Source organism: Pan paniscus, chromosome X (genome assembly GCF_029289425.2).
Source record: "Pan paniscus chromosome X, NHGRI_mPanPan1-v2.0_pri, whole genome shotgun sequence".
Taxonomy (NCBI): Eukaryota; Metazoa; Chordata; class Mammalia; order Primates; family Hominidae; genus Pan; species Pan paniscus.
The window spans coordinates 157,265,041-157,285,368 of NC_073272.2; positions in this window are offsets into that span (position 1 = coordinate 157,265,041).

A 20,328-nucleotide genomic window follows, 5' to 3' on the forward strand; every position below is an offset into this window, starting at 1 on the left:
GGTGTAGGTATTTCCATGTTTATACAGATGACTGTGTAGGTATTTCCATGTTTGTAGAGATGGCTGGGTGGATATATCCATGTTTATGCAGATGGCGGTGTAGATATTTCCTTGTTTATACAAAGAGCGGTGTGGCTCTTTCCATGTTTGTACAGATGGCAGTGTAGATATTTCCATGTTTATATAGATAGCGGTGTAGATGTTTCCATGTTTATAGAGATGGCTGTGTAGATATTTCCATGTTTATGCAGATGGCAGTGTAGATATTTCCATGTTTATACAGATAGTGATGTAGGTATTTCCATGTTTATACAGATAATGGTGTAGGTATTTCCACGTTTATACAGATGACTGTGTAGGTATTTCCATGTTTGTAGAGATGGCTGGGTGGATATATCCATGTTTATGCAGATGGCGCTGTAGATACTTCCTTGTTTATACAAAGAGCGGTGTGGCTCTTTCCATGTTTGTACAGATGGCAGTGTAGATATTTCCATGTTTATATAGATAGCGGTGTAGATGTTTCCATGTTTATAGAGATGGCTGTGTAGATATTTCCATGTTTATGCAGATGGCAGTGTAGATATTTCCATGTTTATACAGATAGTGATGTAGGTATTTCCATGTTTATACAGATGAGTGTGTAGGTATTTCTAAGTTTGTCGAGATGGCGGTGCAGATATTTCCATGTTTATAGAGATAGCCTTGTAGATATTTCCATTTTTATACAGATAGCGGTGTAGACGTTTCTATGTTTATAGAGATAGCAGTGTAGGTATTTCCATATTTATACAGATGGTGGTGTAGATATTTCCATGTATATAGAGATGGCCATGTAGATATTTCCATGTTTATACAGATAGCGGTGTAGACATTTCCAGGTTTATAGAGATAGCGGTCGAGATATTTCCATGTTTATACAGATAAGGAGGTAGATATTTCCATGTTTATACAGATAGCGGTGTAGATATTTCCATGTTTATACAGAAAGCGGTGGAGATATTTCCATGTTCATACAGATAGCGGTGGAGATATTTCCATGTTTATACAGATATCGGTGGAGATATTTCCTTGTTTATACAGATTGCGGTGGAGATATTTCCATGTTTATATAGATAGCGTTGGAGATATTTCCATGTTTATAGAGATGGCGGTGTAGATATTTCCAAGTTTACACTGATAGCGATGTAGATATTTCCATGTTTATACAGATAGTTGTGTAGATATTTCCATGTTTATACAGACAACGTTGTCGATATTTCCAAGTTTATACAGATAGCGGTGTAGGTATTTCCAGGTTTATACTGATAGCATTGTAGATATTTCCATGTTTATACAGATGGCTGTGATGATATTTCGATGTGTATACAGATGGCAGTGTAGATATTTCCATGTTTATACAGATGGAGAAGTAGATATTTCCTTGTTTCTACGGATGACTCTGAAGATATTCCCAAGTTTATACAGATAACGGTGTAATTATTTCCATGATTATGGAGATAGCGGTGCAGATATTTCCATGTTTATACAGATGGCTGTGTATATATTTCCATGTGTATACAGATGGCAGTGTAGATATTTCCATGTTTATACTGATGGAGGTGTTGATATTTCCATGTTTTTACAGATGACTGTGTAGATATTTCGAAGTTTTTACATATGGCGGTGTAGATATTTCGAAGTTTTTACACATAGCAGTGTGGCTATTTGCATGTTTATACAGATAGCGATGTAGATATTTCCATGTTTATATAGATAGCGATGTAGATATTTCCATGTTTATTCAGATGGCGGTGTAGATATTTACATGTTTATACAGATAGCGGTGTAGGGATTTCCATGTTTACACTGATTGCGGAGGAGATATTTCCATGTTTATACACAGAGCGGTGTACATAATTCCATGTTTATAGAGATAGCGTGGGAGATATTTCCATGTTTGTACAGTTAGCCATGTAGATATTTCCATTTTCATACAGATAGCGGTGGAGATATTTCCATGTTTATACAGATTGCGGTGGAGATATTTCCATGTTTATACAGATAGCATTGTAGACATTTCCATGTTTATAGATATGGCGGTGTAGATATTTCCATATTTATTCAGATATCTGTGTAGATATTTCAATGTTCATTCAGATGGTGGTGTAGATATTTCCATGTTTATACAGATAGCAGTGTGGCTACTTCCATGTTTATACAGATGGCAGTGTAGATATTTCCATGTTTATAAAGATTGCGATGTAGATATTTCCATGTTTATAGAGATAGCGGTGTAGGTATTTCCATATTTATAGAGATAGCCGTGTAGATATTTCCATGTTTATTCACATGGCGGTGTAGATATTTACATGTTTATACAGACAGCGGTGTGGCTATTTCCATGTTTATACAGATAGCGATTAAGATATTTCCATGTTTATAGAGATGGCTGTGTAGATATTTCCATGTTTATCCAGGTAGCAGTGTAGACATTTCCATATTCATAGAGATAGCGGTGTAGATATTTCCATATTTATACTGATAGCGGTGTAGATATTTCCATGTTTATACAGATAGCGGTGTAGATATTTCCATGTTTTTACAGTGAGCGGTGCAGTTATTTCCATGTTTCCACGGATGGCTGTGTATATATTTCCATGTTTTTACAGATGGCGGTGTAGATATTTCCATGTTTACAGAGATGGCTGTGTAGACACATCTATGTTTATACAGATCACAGTGTAGATATTTCCATGTTTATACAGATAGCGGTGTAGATATTTCCATGTTTATACAGATGACTTTGTAGGTATTTCTATGTTTATACAGATGGTGGTGAAGATATTTCCAAGTTTATAGAAATAGCCATGTAAATATTTCAATGAATATACAGATAGCGGTGTAGATATTTCCATGTTTATAGAGATATCGTTGTAGATATTTCCATATTTATACAGATAACGGTGTAGATATTTCCAAGTATATACAGTTAGTGGTGTAGATATTTCCATATTTATACATATAGCGGTGTAGTCTTTCCATGTTCATACAGATAGTAGTGGAGATATTTCCATGTTCATAGAGATAGCAGTGGAGATATTTCCATGTTTATAGAGAGGGCCGTGTAGATATTTCCAAGTTTATAAAGATAGCGGTGTAGATATTTTCATGTTTATACAGACAGCAGTGTAGATATTTCCATGTTTATACAAATAGCGGTGTAGGTATTTCCATGTTTATAGAGATAGCGGTTAAGATATTTCCATGTTTATACAGATGGCTGTGTAGATATTTTCTGTGTATACAGATGGCAGTGTAGATATTTCCATGTTTATACAGACGGAAGTGTATATATTTCCATGTTTTTACAGATGACTGTGTAGATATTTCGATGTCTTTACAGATGGCGGTGTATATATTTCCATGTTTTTACAGATAGCGGTGTGGCTATTTCTATGTTTTTACAGATAGCGATGTAGATAATTCCATGTTTATACAGATAGCGGAGTAGATGTTTCCATATTTATACAGATAGCCGTGGAGATATTTCCATGTTTATACATATAGCGGTGGAGATATTTCCATGTTTATACAGATAGCGTTGGAGATATTTCCATGTTTATAGAGGAGGCGGTGTAGATATTTCCAAGTTTATACAGATAGCGGTGTACATATTTCCATGTTTATACAGATAGCGGTGTAGATATTTCCATGTTTACGCAAATATCGGTGTAGGTATTTCCATGTTTATAGACATAGCGGTGTAGATATTTCCATGTTTATACAGGTTGCTTTGTAGATATTTCTATGTGTATACAGATGGCAGTTTACGTATTTCCTTGTTTATACAGATGGAAGTGTAGATACTTCCATGTTTCTACAGATGACAGTGTAGATATTTCCATGTTTTTACAGATGGCCGTGTAGATATTTCCATGTTTAGGCAGATAGCGGTGTGGCTATTTCCATGTTTATAGAGATAGTGATGAACATATTTCCATGCTTATAGAGATGGCTGTGTAAATATTTCTATGTTTATACAGGTAGCGGTGTAGACATTTCCATATTTATAGAGATAGCGGTGTAGATATTTCCATATTTATACTGGTAGCGGTGTAGATATTTCCATGTTTATAGAGATAGCGGTGTAGATATTTCCATATTTATACAGATACCGGTGTAGTTATTTCCATGTTTATACAGATGACTGTGTATATATTGCCATGTTTATAAAGACGACGGTGGAGATATTTCCATTTTTGAAGAGATTGTGGTGTAGATATTTCCATGTTTTTACAGATAGCTGTGTAGATATTTCCATGTTTATAGAGATAGCAGTGTAGATATTTCCATATTTATACAGATAGCCGTGTAGATATTTCCATATTCATTCACATAGTGGTGAATATATTTCCATGTTTATACAGATAGCGGTGTGGCTACTTCCATTTTTATACAGATGGCAGTGTAGATATTTCCATGTTTATACAGATAGCGATGTAGATATTTCCATGTTTATACAGATAGCGGTGTAGGTATTTCCATGTTTATGCAGATGACTGTGTAGATATTTCCATGTGTATACAGATGGCAGAATAGATATTTCCATGTTTATACAGATGGAGGTGGAGATATTTCCATGTTTACACAGATGACAGTGTAGATATTTCCATGTTTTTATAGATGGCGGTGTAGATAATTCCATGTTTATACAGATAGCGGTGTGGCTATTTCCATGTTTATAGAGATGGCTGTGTATATATTTCCATGTGTATACAGATGGCAGTGTAGATATTTCCATGTTTATACTGATGGAGGTGTTGATATTTCCATGTTTTTACAGATGACTGTGTAGATATTTCGATGTTTTTACCTATGGCGGTGTAGATATTTTGAAGTTTTTACAGATAGCGGTGTGGCTATTTGCATGTTTATACAGATAGCGATGTAGATATTTCCATGTTTATTTAGATAGCGATGTTGATATTTCCATGTTTATTCAGATGGCGGTGTAGATATTTCCATGTTTATAAAGATAGATAGCGGTGTGGCTGTTTCCTTGTTTATACAGACGGCAGTGTAGATTTTTCGATGTTTATACAGATAGTGGTGTAGATATTTCGATATTTATAAGATAGCGGTGTAGATATTTCCATGTTTATAGAGATGGCGGTGTAGATATTTCCAAGTTTATACAGATAGCCGTGTAGATATTTTCATGTTTAAACAGACAGCAGTGTAGATATTTGCATGTTTATACAGACAGCGGTGTAGGTATTTCCATGTTTATAGAGATAGCGGTGTAGATATTTCCATGTTTATAGAGATGGCTGTATAGATATTTCCATGTTTATGCAGATGGCAGTGTAGGTATTTCCTTGTTTATACAGATAGTGATGTAGGTATTTCCATGTTTATACAGATGAGTGTGTAGGTATTTCTAAGTTTATCGAGATGGCGGTGTAGATATTTCCATGTTTATAGAGATAGCCTTGTAGTTATTTCCATTTTTTTACAGATAGCGGTGTAGACGTTTCTATGTTTATAGAGATAGAAGTGTAGGTATTTCCATATTCATACAGATGGTGGTGTAGACATTTCCATGTTTATAGAGATAGCCATGTAGATATTTCCATGTTTATACAGATAGCGGTTTAGACATTTCCAGGTTTATAGAGATAGCGGTGTAGGTATTTCTATTTTTATACAGATAGACGTGTAGATATTTCCATGTTTATTCAGATGGCGTTGTAGATATTTCCATGTTTATACAGACAGCGGTGTGGCTATTACCATGTTTATACAGATGGCAGTGTTGGTATTTCCAAGTAAATACATATAGCGATGTAGATATTTCCATGTTTATACTGATAGCGGTGCAGATATTTCCATGTTTATACAGATAGCGGTGGACATATTTCCATGTTTATACAGACAGCGGTGTAGATATTTCCATGTTTATACAGATAGCGGTGGAGATATTTCCATGTTTATACAGATAGCGGTGGAGATATTTTTAGGTTTATACATATAGCTTTGGAGATATTTCCGTGTTTATAAATATGGCGGTGTAGATATTTCCAAGTTTATACAGATAGCGTTGTACATATTTCCATGTTTATACAGATAGCGGTGTAGAAATTTCCATGTTTATACACAAAGCGTTGAAGGTATTTCCATGTTTGTAGAGATCGCGGTGAAGATATTTGCATGTTTGTACAGACGGCTGTGTAGATATTTCCAAGTCTATACAGATGGCAGTGTAGATATTTCCATGTTTATACAGATAGCGGTTTGGCTATTTCCATGTTTATATAGATAACGATGTTGATATTTCCATGTTTATAGAGATGGCTGTGAAGATATTTCCATGTTTATAGAGATGGCTGTGTAGATATTTCCATGTTTATGCAGATGGCAGTGTAGATATTTCCATGTTGATACAGATAATGGTGCAGGTATTTCCATGTTTATACAGATGACTGTGTAGGTATTGACATGTTTGTAGAGATGGCGGTGTAGATATTTTCATGTTTATAAAGATAGCCATGTAGATATTTCCATGTTTATACAGATAGCGGTGTAGACATTTCTATGTTTATAGAGATAGCAGTGTAGGTATTTCGATATTTATACAGATGGCGGTGTAGATATTTCCATGTTTATAGAGATAAGCATGTAGATATTTCCATGTTTATACAGATGGCGGCGTAGACATTTCCCTGTTTATAGAGATAGCGGTGTAGGTATTTCCATATTTATACAGACAGCCGTTTATAAATTTCCATGTTTATTCAGATGGCAGTGTAGATATTTCCATGTTAATACAGATAGCGTTGTAGATATTTCCATGTTTATATAGATAGCGGTGTATACATTTCCATGTTTATACAGATAGCGGTGGAGATATTTCCATGTTTATACAGATAGCGGTGGGGATATTTCCAAGTTTATATAGATAGCGTTGGAGATATTTCCATGTTTATAGAGATGGCGGTGTAGATATTTCCAAGTTTACACAGATATCGTTGTAGATATTTCCAAGTTTATACAGATAGTTGTGTAGATATTTCCATGTTTATACAGATAGCGGTGTCGATATTTCCATGTTTTTACAGATAGCGGTGTAGGTATTTCCATGTTTATACAGATAGCATTGTAGATATTTCCATGTTTATACAGATGGCTGTGTTGATATTTCCATGTGTATATAGATGTCAGTGTAGATATTTCCATGCTTATACAGATGGAGATGTAGATATTTCCATGTTTATACAGATGACTTTGAAGATATTTCCATGTTTATACAGATAGCGGTGTAATTATTTCCATGTTTATAGAGATAGCGGTGTAGATATTTCCATGTTTATACAGATGGATGTGTAGATATTTTCATGTGTATACAGATGGCAGTGTCGATATTTCCATGTTTATACAGATGGAGGTGTAGATATTTTGAAGTTTTTACAGATAGCGGTGTGGCTATTTCCATGTTTATACAGATAGCGATGTAGATATTTCCATGTTTATTCTGATGGCGGTGTAGATATTTCCACGTTTATGCAGATAGCGGTGTGACTGTTTCCTTGTTTATACAGTTGGCAGTGTAGATATTTCCATGTTTATACAGATCGTGGTGTAGATAGTTCCATGTTCATAGAGATAGCGGTGAAGGTATTTCCAAGTTTATAGAGATAGCGGTCGAGATATTTCCATGTTTATACAGATAACGATGTAGATATTTCCATGTTTATACAGATAGCGGTGTAAATATTTCCATGTTTATACAGATAGCGGTGTAGATATTTACATGTTTGTACAGATAGCGGTGAAGGGATTTCCATGTTTGCAGTGATTGCGGTGGAGAAATTTCCATGTTTATACAGATAGCGGTGTAGATAATTCCAAGTTTATAGATGTAGCGGGGAACATATTTCCATGTTTGTACAGTTAGCCTTGTAGATATTTCCATGTTCATACAGATAGTGTTCGAGATATTTCCATGTTTATCTAGACGGCGGTGTAGATATTTCCATATTTATACAGCTATCTGTGTAGATATTTTGATGTTTATTCAGATGGTGGTGTAGATATTTCCATGTTTATACAGATAGCTGTGTGGCTACTTCCATGTTTATACAGATGGCAGTGTAGATATTTCCATGTTTATTCAGACAGCGATGTAGATATTTCCATGTATTATAGAGATAGCGGTGTAGATAATTCCATGTTTATACAGATGAGTGTGTAGGTATTTCCATGTTTATAGAGATGACAGTGTAGTTATTTCCATGTTTATAGAGATAGCCTTGTAGATATTTCCATGTTTATACAGACAGCGGTGTAGAAGTTTCTATGTTTATAGAGATAGCAGTGTAACTATTTCCATATTTATACAGATGGCGGTGTAAATATTTCCATGTTTATAGAGATAGCAATGTAGATATTTCCATGTTTATATAGATAGCGGTGAAGACATTTCCATGTTTATAGAGATAGCGGTGTGGCTATTACCATGTTTATACAAATGGCTGTGTAGATATTTCCATGTTAATACAGATAGCAATGTAGCTATTTCCATGTTTATACAGATAGCGGTGGAGATATTTCCATGTTTATACAGATAGCGGTGGAGATATTTGTAGGTTTATACAGATAGCGTTGGAGATATTTCCATGTTTATAGAGATGGCGGTGTAGATATTTCCAAGTTTATACTGGTAGCGGTGTAGATATTTCCATGTTTATACAGATAGCGGTGTAGATAATTCCATGTTTATAGAAATAGCGGGGGAGATATTTCCTTGTTTGTACAGATAGCCATGTAGATATTTCCATGATCACACAGATAGCGGTGGAGATATTTCCATGTTTATGCACATTGTGGTGGATATATTTCCATGTTCATACAGATAGCGTTGGAGCTATTTCCATGTTTATCTAGATGGCGTTGTAGATATTTCCATATTTATACAGATATCTGTGTAGATATTTCGATGTTTATTCAGATGGTGGTGTAGATATTTCCATGTTTATACAGATAGCACTGTGGGTACTTCCATGTTTATACAGATGGCAGTGTAGATATTTCCATGTTTATACAGACAGCGATGTAGATATTTCCATGTATTATAGAGATAGCGGTTTAGATAATTCCATGTTTTTACAGATGGCTTTGTGGATATTTCCATGTGTATACAGATGGCAGTGTGGATATTTCCATGTTTACACAGATGCAGGTGTAGGTATTTCCATGTTTATACAGATGACTGTGTAGATATTTCCATGTATTTACAGATGGCAGTGTAGATATTTCCATGTTTATACAGATAGCGGTGTGGCTATTTCCATGTTTATACAGATAGCGATGTAGATATTTCCATGTTTATAGAGATGGCTGGGTAGATATTTCCATGTTTATGCAGATGGCAGTGTAGATATTTCCATGTTTATACAGATAGTGGTGTAGGTATTTCCATGTTTATACAGATGAGTGTGTAGGTATTTCTATGTCTATAGAGACGGCAGTGTAGATATTTCCATGTTTATAGAGATAGCCTTGTAGATATTTCCATGTTTATTCAGATAGCGGTGTAGACGTTTCTATGTTTATAGAGATAGCAGTGTAAGTATTTCCATATTTATAAAGATGGCAGTGTAAATATTTCCATGTTTATAGAGATAGCCATGAAGTTATTTCCATGTTTATACAGATAGCGGTGTAGACATTTCCATGTTTATATGGATAGCGGTGTGGCTATTACCATGTTTATACAGATGGCAGTGTGGATATTTCCATGCTTATACCGATAGCGATGTAGCTATTTCCATGTTTATACAGATAGCGGTGGAGATATTTCCATGTTTATACAGACAGCGGTGGAGATATTTGTAGGTTTATACAGATAGCGTTGGAGATATTTCCATGTTGATAGAGATGGCGTTGTAGATATTTCCAAGTTTATACAGATAGCGGTGTAGATATTTCCATGTTTATAGAGATAGCGGTGTAGTTATTTCCATGTTTAGACAGATAGCGATGTAGGTATTTCCATGTTTATAGAGATAGCGGTGTAGATAATTCCTTGATTATACAGATGGCTGTGTAGATATTTCCATGTGTATACAGATTGCAGTGTCAATATTTCCATGTATACACAGATGGAGGTGTAGATATTTCCATGTTTATACAGATGACTGTGTAGATATTTCCATGTTTTACAGATGGCGGTGTAGATATTTCCATGTTTATACAGATAGCTGTGTGGCTATTTCCATTTTTATACAGATAGCGATGTAGATATTTCCATGTTTATACAGATAGCGGTGTAGATATTTCCATGTTTATACAGATAGCAGTGTGGCTACTTCCATGTTTATACAGATGGCACTGTAGATATTTCCATGTTTATACAGACAGCGTTGTAGATATTTCCATGTATTATAGAGATAGCGGTGTAGATAATTCCATGTTTATACAGATGGCTTTGTGGATATTTCCATGTGTATACAGATGGCAGTGTGGATATTTCCATGTTTACACAGATGGAGGTGTAGGTATTTCCATGTTTATACAGATTACTGTGTAGATATTTCCATGTATTTACAGATGGCAGTGTAGATATTTCCATGTTTATACAGATAGCTGTGTGGCTATTTCCATGTTTATACAGATAGCGATGTAGATATTTCCATGTTTATAGAGATTGCTGGGTAGATATTTCCATGTTTATGTAGATGGCAGTGTACATATTTCCATGTTTATACAGATAGTGGTGTAGGTATTTCCATGTTTATACAGATGAGTGTGTAGGTATTTCCATGTTTATAGAGACGGCAGTGTAGATATTTCCATGTTTATAGAGATAGCCTTGTAGATATTTCCATGTTTATACTGATAGCGGTGTAGACGTTTCTATGTTTATAGAGATAGCAGTGTAAGTATTTCCATATTTATAAAGATGGCGGTGTAAATATTTCCATGTTTATAGAGATAGCCCTTTAGATATTTCCATGTTTATACAGATAGCGTTGTAGACATTTCCATGTTTATAGAGATAGCGGTGTGGCTATTACCATGTTTATACAGAAGGCAGTGTAGATATTTCCATGTTTATACAGATAGCGATGTAGCTATTTCAATGTTTATGCAGATAGCGGTGGAGATATTTCCATGTTTATACAGACAGTGGTGGAGATATTTGTAGGTTTATAGAGATAGCGTTGGAGATATTTCCATGTTTATAGAGATGGTGGTGTAGATATTTCCAAGTTTATACAGATAGCGGTGTAGATATTTCCATGTTTAAAGATACAGCGGTGTAGTTATTTCCATGTTTAGACAGATAGCGATGTAGGTATTTCCATGTTTATAGAGATAGCGGTGTAGATATTTCCATGTTTGTAAAGATGGCGGTGTAGCTATTTCCATGTTTATACAGATGGCGGTGTAGATATTTCCTTGTTTATACAGATAGTGGTGTAGATATTTCCATGTTTATACAGATAGCGATGTAGATATCTCCCTGTTTACAGAGATAGCAGTGTAGATATTTCCATCTTTGCCCAGATTGCGGTGTAGATATTTCCATCTTTACACAGATAGCTGTGTATATATTCCCAAGTTTACACAGATAGCTGTGTAGATATTTCCATGTTTACAAAGATAGCGTTCTAGATATTTCCATGTTTATACAGATAGCGGTGTAGATATTTCCATGTTTATAGAGATGGTGGTATAGATATTTCCATGTTTACGGAGATGGCGGTGTAGATATTCTCACGTTGATAGATATGGCGGTGTAGATATTTCCATGTTTATAGAGATTGCAGTGTAGATATTTCCATGTTAATAGAGGTGGCTCTGTAGATATTTCCATGAGTATACAGATGGCAGTGTAGATATTTCCATGTTTAAAGAGATGGTGGTGTGGATATTACCATGTTTATACAGATGAATGTGTAGATATTTCCATGTTAATAGAGATGGCTCTGTAGATATTTCCATGAGTATACAGATGGCAGTGTAGATATTTCCATGTTTAAAGAGATGGTGGTGTGGATATTACCATGTTTATACAGATGACTGTGTAGATATTTCCATGTTTATACAGATAGCGCTGTAGATATTTCCATGTTTATAGAGATAGCGGTGTAGATATTTCCATAGTTATACAGATAGCGGCGTAAATATTTTCATATTTATACAGATGGCCAAGTTGATATTTCCATTTTTATAGAGATGGCGGTGTGCATTTTTCCATCTCTATAAAGATAGCGGTGTAGATATTTCAATGTTTATACAGATAGCTGTGTAGATGTTTCCATGTTTATACAGATATCGGTGGAGATATTTCCATGTTTATAGTGTTAGCGGTGCAGATATTACCATGTTAACACAGATTGCGGTGTAGATATTTCCATCTTTGAACAGATTGCGTTGTAGATGTTTCCAACTTTACACAGATAGCAGTGTAGATATTTCCATCTTTGCACAGATTGCGGTGTAGATATTTCCATCTTTACACAGATAGCGGTGTAGATATTTCCATGTTTACACAGATACCGGTGTAGATATTTCCATGTTTACACAGATAGCATTTTAGATATTTGCATGTTTATACAGATAGCGGTGGAAATACTTCCATGTTTATGCAGATAGCGGTGTAGATATTTCCATGTTTATACAGATAGCGGTGCAGGTATTTCCATGTTTATAGAGATGGTGTTCGGGATACTTCCATGTTTATACAGATGGCATTGTAGATATTTCCATGATTTCACAGATGGTGGTATAGATATTTCCATGTTTATACAGATGACTTTGTAGTTATTTCCATGTTTATACAGATGGGGGTTTAGATATTTTCAAATGTATAGAGATAGCGATGTGGATATTTCCATATTTTTACAGACCGTGGTGTAGATATTTGTATGTTTATACAGATAGCAGTGCAGATATTTCCATGTTTATTCAGATAGCGCAGTAGATATTTCCATTTTTATACAGATCGTGGTGTATTTATTTCCACGTTTATAAATGTAGCGGTTCAGATATTTCCGTGTTTATACAGATCCCGGTGTAGACATTTCCATTTTTCTACAGAAGGCAGTGTGGATATTTCTATGTTTATACAGATGGCGGTGTAGATATTTCCATGTTTATGCAGATGGCGGTGTAGATATTTCCATGTTTAAACAGATGGTAGTGCAAATATTTCCATGTTTTCACAAATGGTGGTGTAGATATTTCCACGTTTATACAGAAGACTTTGCAGTTATTTCCATGTTTATACTGATGGCGGTTTAGTTATTTCCATATTTATAGAGATAGCCGTGTGGATATTTCCATGTTTATACAGATAGCGGTGTAGACATTTCCATGTTTATAGAAATAGCAGTATAGATATTTCCATATTTATACAGATCATTGTGTAGATATTTGCAGGTTTATACTGATAGCAATGTAGATATTTCCATGTTTATACAGATGGCGCTGTAGATATTTCCATGTTTATACAGATCGTGGTGTAGATGTTTCATGTTTATACAGATAGTGGTGTAGATATTTCCATGTTTATACAAGTAGAGTTGCAGATATTTCCGTGTTTGTACAGATCACAGTGTAGACATTTCCATCTTTCTAAAGGTGGCAGTGTAGCTTTTTCTATGTTTATACAGAAGGAGGTGTAGATATTTTGATGTTTATAGAGATTGCGGTGCAGATATTTCTCTGTTTATTGAGATAGCTGTGTAGATAATTCCATGTTTACACAGATAGCGGTGCAGTTATTTCCATGTTTATAGAGAGAGAAGTGTATATATTTACATATTTATACACATAGCGGTGTAGATATTTCCATGTTTATTCAGCTGGCAGTATAGATATTTCCATGTTTATACAGATAGCGGTGTGGCTATTTCCAAGTTTATACAGATAGCGATGTAGATATTTCCATGTTTATACAGATGTTTGCGTAGATATTTCCATGTTTATACTGATGGCAGTGTAGATATATCCATGTTTATAAAGATAGCGGTGAAGACATTTCCATGTTTATGGAGATGGCGGTGTAGATATTTCCATATTTATACAGATAGCGGTTTAGTTATTTCCATGTGTATACAGATAGCGGTGTAGATATTTCCATCTTTGCACAGATTGCGGTGAAGTAATTTCCATCTTTCCACAGATAGAAGTTTAGATATTTCCATCTTTGCACAGTTTGCGGTGTAGATATTTCCATCTTTACACAGATAGCGGTGTAGATATTTCCATGTTTATACAGGTAGCGGTGTAGATATTTCCATGTTTACACAGATAGCGGTGTAGATATTTTCATGTTTATACAGATAGCGGTGTAGGTATTTCCATGTTTATAGAGATAGCGGTGTAGAGATTTCCATGTTTATACAGACGGCTCTGTAGGTACTTCCATGTGTAAACAGATGGCAGTGTAGGTATTTCCATGTTTATGAAGATGGAGGTGTAGATACTTCCATGGTTATACATATGACTGTGTAGATATTTCCATATTTTTACAGATGGCGGTGTAGCTATTACCATGTTTACACCAATAGCGGTGTGGCTATTTCCATGTTTATACAGATAGCGATGTAGGTATTTCCATGTTTATAGAGATGGCTGTGTAGATAATTCCATGTTTATACAGATGGCAGTGTAGATATTTCCATGTTTATACAGATATTGGTGTAGATATTTCCATGTTTCTACAGATGACTGTGTAGATATTTCCATGTTGATACAGATGGCGGTGTAGATATTTCCATGTTCATACAGATAGCCATGTAGTTATTTCCATGTTAATAAAGAGAGCGTTGTAGACATTTCCATGTTTATACAGATAGCGGAGTAGATATTTCGATATTTATACAGATAGCGGTGTAGATATTTCTATATTTATACAGATAGCGGTGGAGATATTTCCATGTTTATGCAGATGGCGGTGTGGATATTTCCAAGTTTATGCAGATAGCGGCGTAGATATTTCCAAGTTTATACATATGGCGTTGTAGATATTTGCATGTTTATTCAAATAGCTATGTAGGAATTTCCATGTTTATAGAGATAGCATTGTAGATATTTCCACGTCTGTACAGATAGTGGGGAGGATATTTCCATGTTTATACAGATGATTGTGTGGTTATTTCCATGTGTATACAGATGGTAGTGTATATATTTCTATGTTTCTACAGATGGTGGTGTAGATATTTCCATGTTTATACAGATGGCGCTGTAGATATTTCCATGTTTATGCAGATGGCGGTGTGGATATTTCCATGTTTATAAAGATAGAGGTGAAGACATTTCCATGTTTATGGAGATGGCGGTGTAGATATTTCCATATTTATACAGACAGCGGTTATTTCCATGTGTATACAGATAGCGGTGTAGATATTTCCATCTTTGCAAAGATTGCGGTGTAGAAATTTCCATCTTTCCACAGATAGAGGTTTAGATATTTCCATCTTTGCACAGTTTGTGGTGTAGATATTTCCATCTTTACACAGATAGCGGTGTAGATATTTCCATGTTTACACATATAGCGGTGTAAATATTTCCATGTTTACACCGATAGTGTTGTAGATGTTTCCATGTTTATACAGATAGCGGTGTAGATATTTCCATGTTTATACAGATGGCGCTGTAGATGTTTCCATGTTTATCCAGATAGCGGTGGAAATATTTCCATGTTTATAGAGATAGCCGTATAGATATTTACATGTTTTTACAGTTAGCTGTGTAGACATTACCATGTTTATACAGATAGCGGTGTAGATATTTCCATGTTTATACAGATAGCGATGTAGATATTTCCATGTTTATACAGATAGTGGTGGAGATATTTCCATGTTTATACACATAGCGGTGCAGATATTTCCATGTGTATACAGACGGCGGTGTAGACATTTCCATGTTTATAAAGATAGCGGTTTAGATATTTCCAACGTTAAACAGATAGCGGTGTAGATATTTCCATGATTATACAGATAGCGGTGTAGGTATTTCCATGTTTATAGAGATAGCGGTGTAGACATTTCCATGTTTATAGAGATATCGGTGTAAATATTTCCAAATTTATAAAGATAGCGGTGCAGATATTTCCATGTTTATACAGATAGCGATGTAGATAATTCCATGTTTATAGAGATGGCGGTGTAGGTATTTCCAGGTTTATAGAGATAGTGGTGTAGATATTTTCATTTTTATACAAATAACGGTGTAGATATTTCCATGTTTATACAGATGGCGGTGTTGGTATTTCTATGTTTATACAGATAGCGGTGTAGATATTTCCATGTTCATACAGCTCGCGGTGTAGATATTTCCATCTTTATACAGATGGCAGGGTATATATTTCCATGTTTATACATATAGTGGTGTAGATATTTTCATTTTTACACAGACGGTGATGTAGATAGTTCCATGTTTATGCAGAAGGCGGTGTAGATATTTTCATGCTTATTGAGATGGCGGTGTAGGTCTTTCCATGTTTATAGGGATGGCGGTGTAGATTATTCCATGTTTATAGACATAGCGGTGAAGGTATTTCCGTGTGTATAGAGATAGCGGTGTAGATATTTCCATGTTTATACAGATGGCTGTGTAAATATTTCCATGATTATAAAGATGGCAGTGTAGATATTTCCATGTTTATAGAGACGGTGGTGTAGGTATATCCATGTTTATACAGATGACTGTGTAGATATTTCCATGTTTATACAGATAGCGGTGAAGATATTTCCATGTTTACAGATATAGCAGTGTAGATATTTCCATATTTGCAGAGATTGCGGTGTAGATATTTCCATCTTTTCACAGATCAGGGTGAACATATTTCCATAATTACACAGATAGCTGCGTAGATATTTCCATGTTTACACAGATATTGTTGTAGATATTTCCATGTTTATACAGACAGCGGTGTAGATATTTCCATGTTTAGAAAGATAGTGGTGTAGATATTTCCATGTTTATAGAGATAGCGGTGGAGATATATCCATGTTTATACAGATAGCGGTGCAGATATTTCCATGTTATACAGGTAGCGGTGTAGATATTTCAATGTTTATACTGATGGCGGTGTAGATATTTCCATGTATCTACAGATAGCGCTGTAGATATTTCCATGTTTATAGAGATATCGGTGTAGATATTTCTATATTTATACAGATAGTGGAGTAGTTATTTCCATGTTTATACAGATAGCGTTGTAGGTATTTCCATGTTTGTACAGATAGCTGAGTAGTTATTTTCACGTTTACACAGATAGCGGTGTAGATATTTCACATTTGCACAGATTGCGGTGTAGATATTTCCATCTTTACACAGATAGCGTTGTAGATATTTCCACCTTTATACAGATAGCGGTGTAGATATTTTCATGTTTATACAGATAGCGGTGTAGTTATTAACATTTTTACACAGATGGTTGTGTAGATAGTTCCATGTTTATAGAGATGGCGGTGTAGATATTTTCATCTTTACACAGATAGCGGTGTAGATATTTCCATGTTTATACAGATGGCAGTGTAGATATTTCCATGTTTACAGAGATAGCAATGTAGATATTTCTATCTTTGCACAGATTGCAGTGTAGATATTTCCATCTTTACACAGATAGCGGTGTAGATATTTCCATGTTTATACAGATGTCTGCGTAGATATTTCCATGTTTATAAAGATGGCAGTGTAGATATATCCATGTTTATAAAGATAGCGGTGAAGACATTTCCATGTTTATGGAGATGGCGGTGTAGATATTTCCATATTTATACAGAGAGCGGTTTAGTTATTTCCATGTGTATACAGACAGCGGTGTAGATATTTCCATCTTTGCACAGATTGCGGTGTAGTAATTTCCATCTTTCCACAGATAGAGGTTTAGATATTTCCATCTTTGCACAGTTTGCGGTGTAGATATTTCCATCTTTACACAGATAGCGGTGTAGATATTTCCATGTTTACACAGATAGCGGTGTAAATATTTCCATGTTTACACAGATAGTGTTGTAGATATTTCCATGTTTATACAGATAGCGGTGTAGATATTTCCATGTTTAAACAGATGGCGGTGTAGATGTTTCCATGTTTATCCAGATAGCGGTGGAAATATTTCCATGTTTATAGAGATAGCCGTGTAGATATTTCCATGTTTTTACAGTTAGCTGTGTAGACATTTCCATGTTTATAGAGATAGTGGTGTAGATATTTCCATATTTATACATATAGCGGTGTAGATATTTCCATGTTTATAGAGATAGCCGTGTAGATGTTTCCACGTTTATACAGATAGCGGTGTAGATATTCCAATGTTTATACAGATCGTGGTGTAGATATTTCCATGTTTATGCAGGTAGCAGTGTAGATATTTCCATGTTTATACAGGTAGCGGTGTAGATATTTCCATGTTTCCACAGATAGCGGTGTAGATATTTTCATGTTTATACAGATAGCAGTGTAGGTATTTCCATGTTTATAGAGATAGCGGTGTAGAGATTTCCATGTTTATACAGACGGCTCTGTAGGTACTTCCTTATGTATACAGATAGCAGTGTAGATATTTCCATGTTTATAAAGATGGAGGTGTAGATTCTTCCATTGTTATACATATGACTGTGTAGATATTTCCATATTTTTACAGATGGCGGTGTAGGTATTACCATGTTTACACCAATAGCGGTGTGGATATTTCCATGTTTATACAGATAGCGATGTAGGTATTTCCATGTTTATAGAGATGGCTGTGTAGATAATTCCATGTTTATACAGATAGTGGTGTAGATATTTCCATGTTTCTACAGATGACTGTGTAGGTATTTCCATGTTGATACAGATGGCGTTGTACATATTTCCATGTTCATACAGATAGCCATGTAGATATTTCCATGTTAATAAAAATAGCGTTGTAGACATTTCCATGTTTATACAGATAGCGGAGTAGATATTTCGATATTTGTACAGATAGCGGTGTAGATATTTCTATATTTATACAGATAACGGTGGAGATATTTCTATGTTTATACAGATTGCGGTGGAGATATTTCCATGTTTATGCAGATGGCGGTGTGGATATTTCCAAGTTTATGCAGATTGCGGTGTAGATATTTCCAAGTTTATTCATATGGCGTTGTAGATATTTGCATGTTTATACAAATAGCTATGTAGGAATTTCCATGTTTATAGAGATAGCATTGTAGATATTTCCACGTCTGTACAGATATTGGGGAGGATATTTCCCTGTTTATACAGATGATTGTGTGGTTATTTCCATGTGTATACAGATGGTAGTGTAGATATTTCTATGTTTCTACAGATGGTGGTGTAGATATTTCCATGTTTATACAGATGGCGCTGTAGATATTTCTATGTTTATGCAGATGGCGGTGTAGATATTTCCATGTTTATAAAGATAGAGGTGAAGACATTTCCATGTTTATGGAGATGGCGGTGTAGATATTTCCATATTTATACAGATAGCGGTTATTTCCATGTGTATACAGATAGCGGTGTAGATATTTCCATCTTTGCAAAGATTGCGGTGTAGAAATTTCCATCTTTCCACAGATAGAGGTTTAGATATTTCCATCTTTGCACAGTTTGTGGTGTAGATATTTCCATCTTTACACAGATAGCGGTGAAGATATTTCCATGTTTACACATATAGCGGTGTAAATATTTCCATGTTTACACAGATAGTGTTGTAGATATTTCCATGTTTATACAGATAGCGGTGTAGAAATTTCCATGTTTATACAGATGGCGGTGTAGATGTTTCCATGTTTATCCAGATAGCGTTGGAAATATTTCCATGTTTACAGAGATAGCCGTGTAGATATTTCCATGTTTTTACAGTTAGCTGTGTAGACATTTCCATGTTTATGGAGATAGCGGTGTAGATATTTCCATATTTATACAGATAGCGGTGTGGATATTTCCATGTTTATAGAGATAGCCGTGTAGATGTTTCCACGTTTATACAGATAGCGGTGTAGATATTTCAATGTTTATACCGATCGTGGTGTAGATATTTCCACGTTTATACAGATGGCAGTGTAGATATTTCCATGTTTATACAGGTAGCGGTGTAGATATTTCCATGTTTACACAGATAGCGGTGTAGATATTTCCATGTTTATACAGATAGCGGTGTAGATGTTTCCATCTTAATACATATAGCGGTGGAGTTACTTCCATGTTTATACAGATAGCGATGTAGATATTTCCATGTTTATACAGATAGTGGTGGAGATATTTCCATGTTTATACACATAGTGGTGCAGATATTTCCATGTGTATACAGACGGTGGTGTAGACATTTCCATG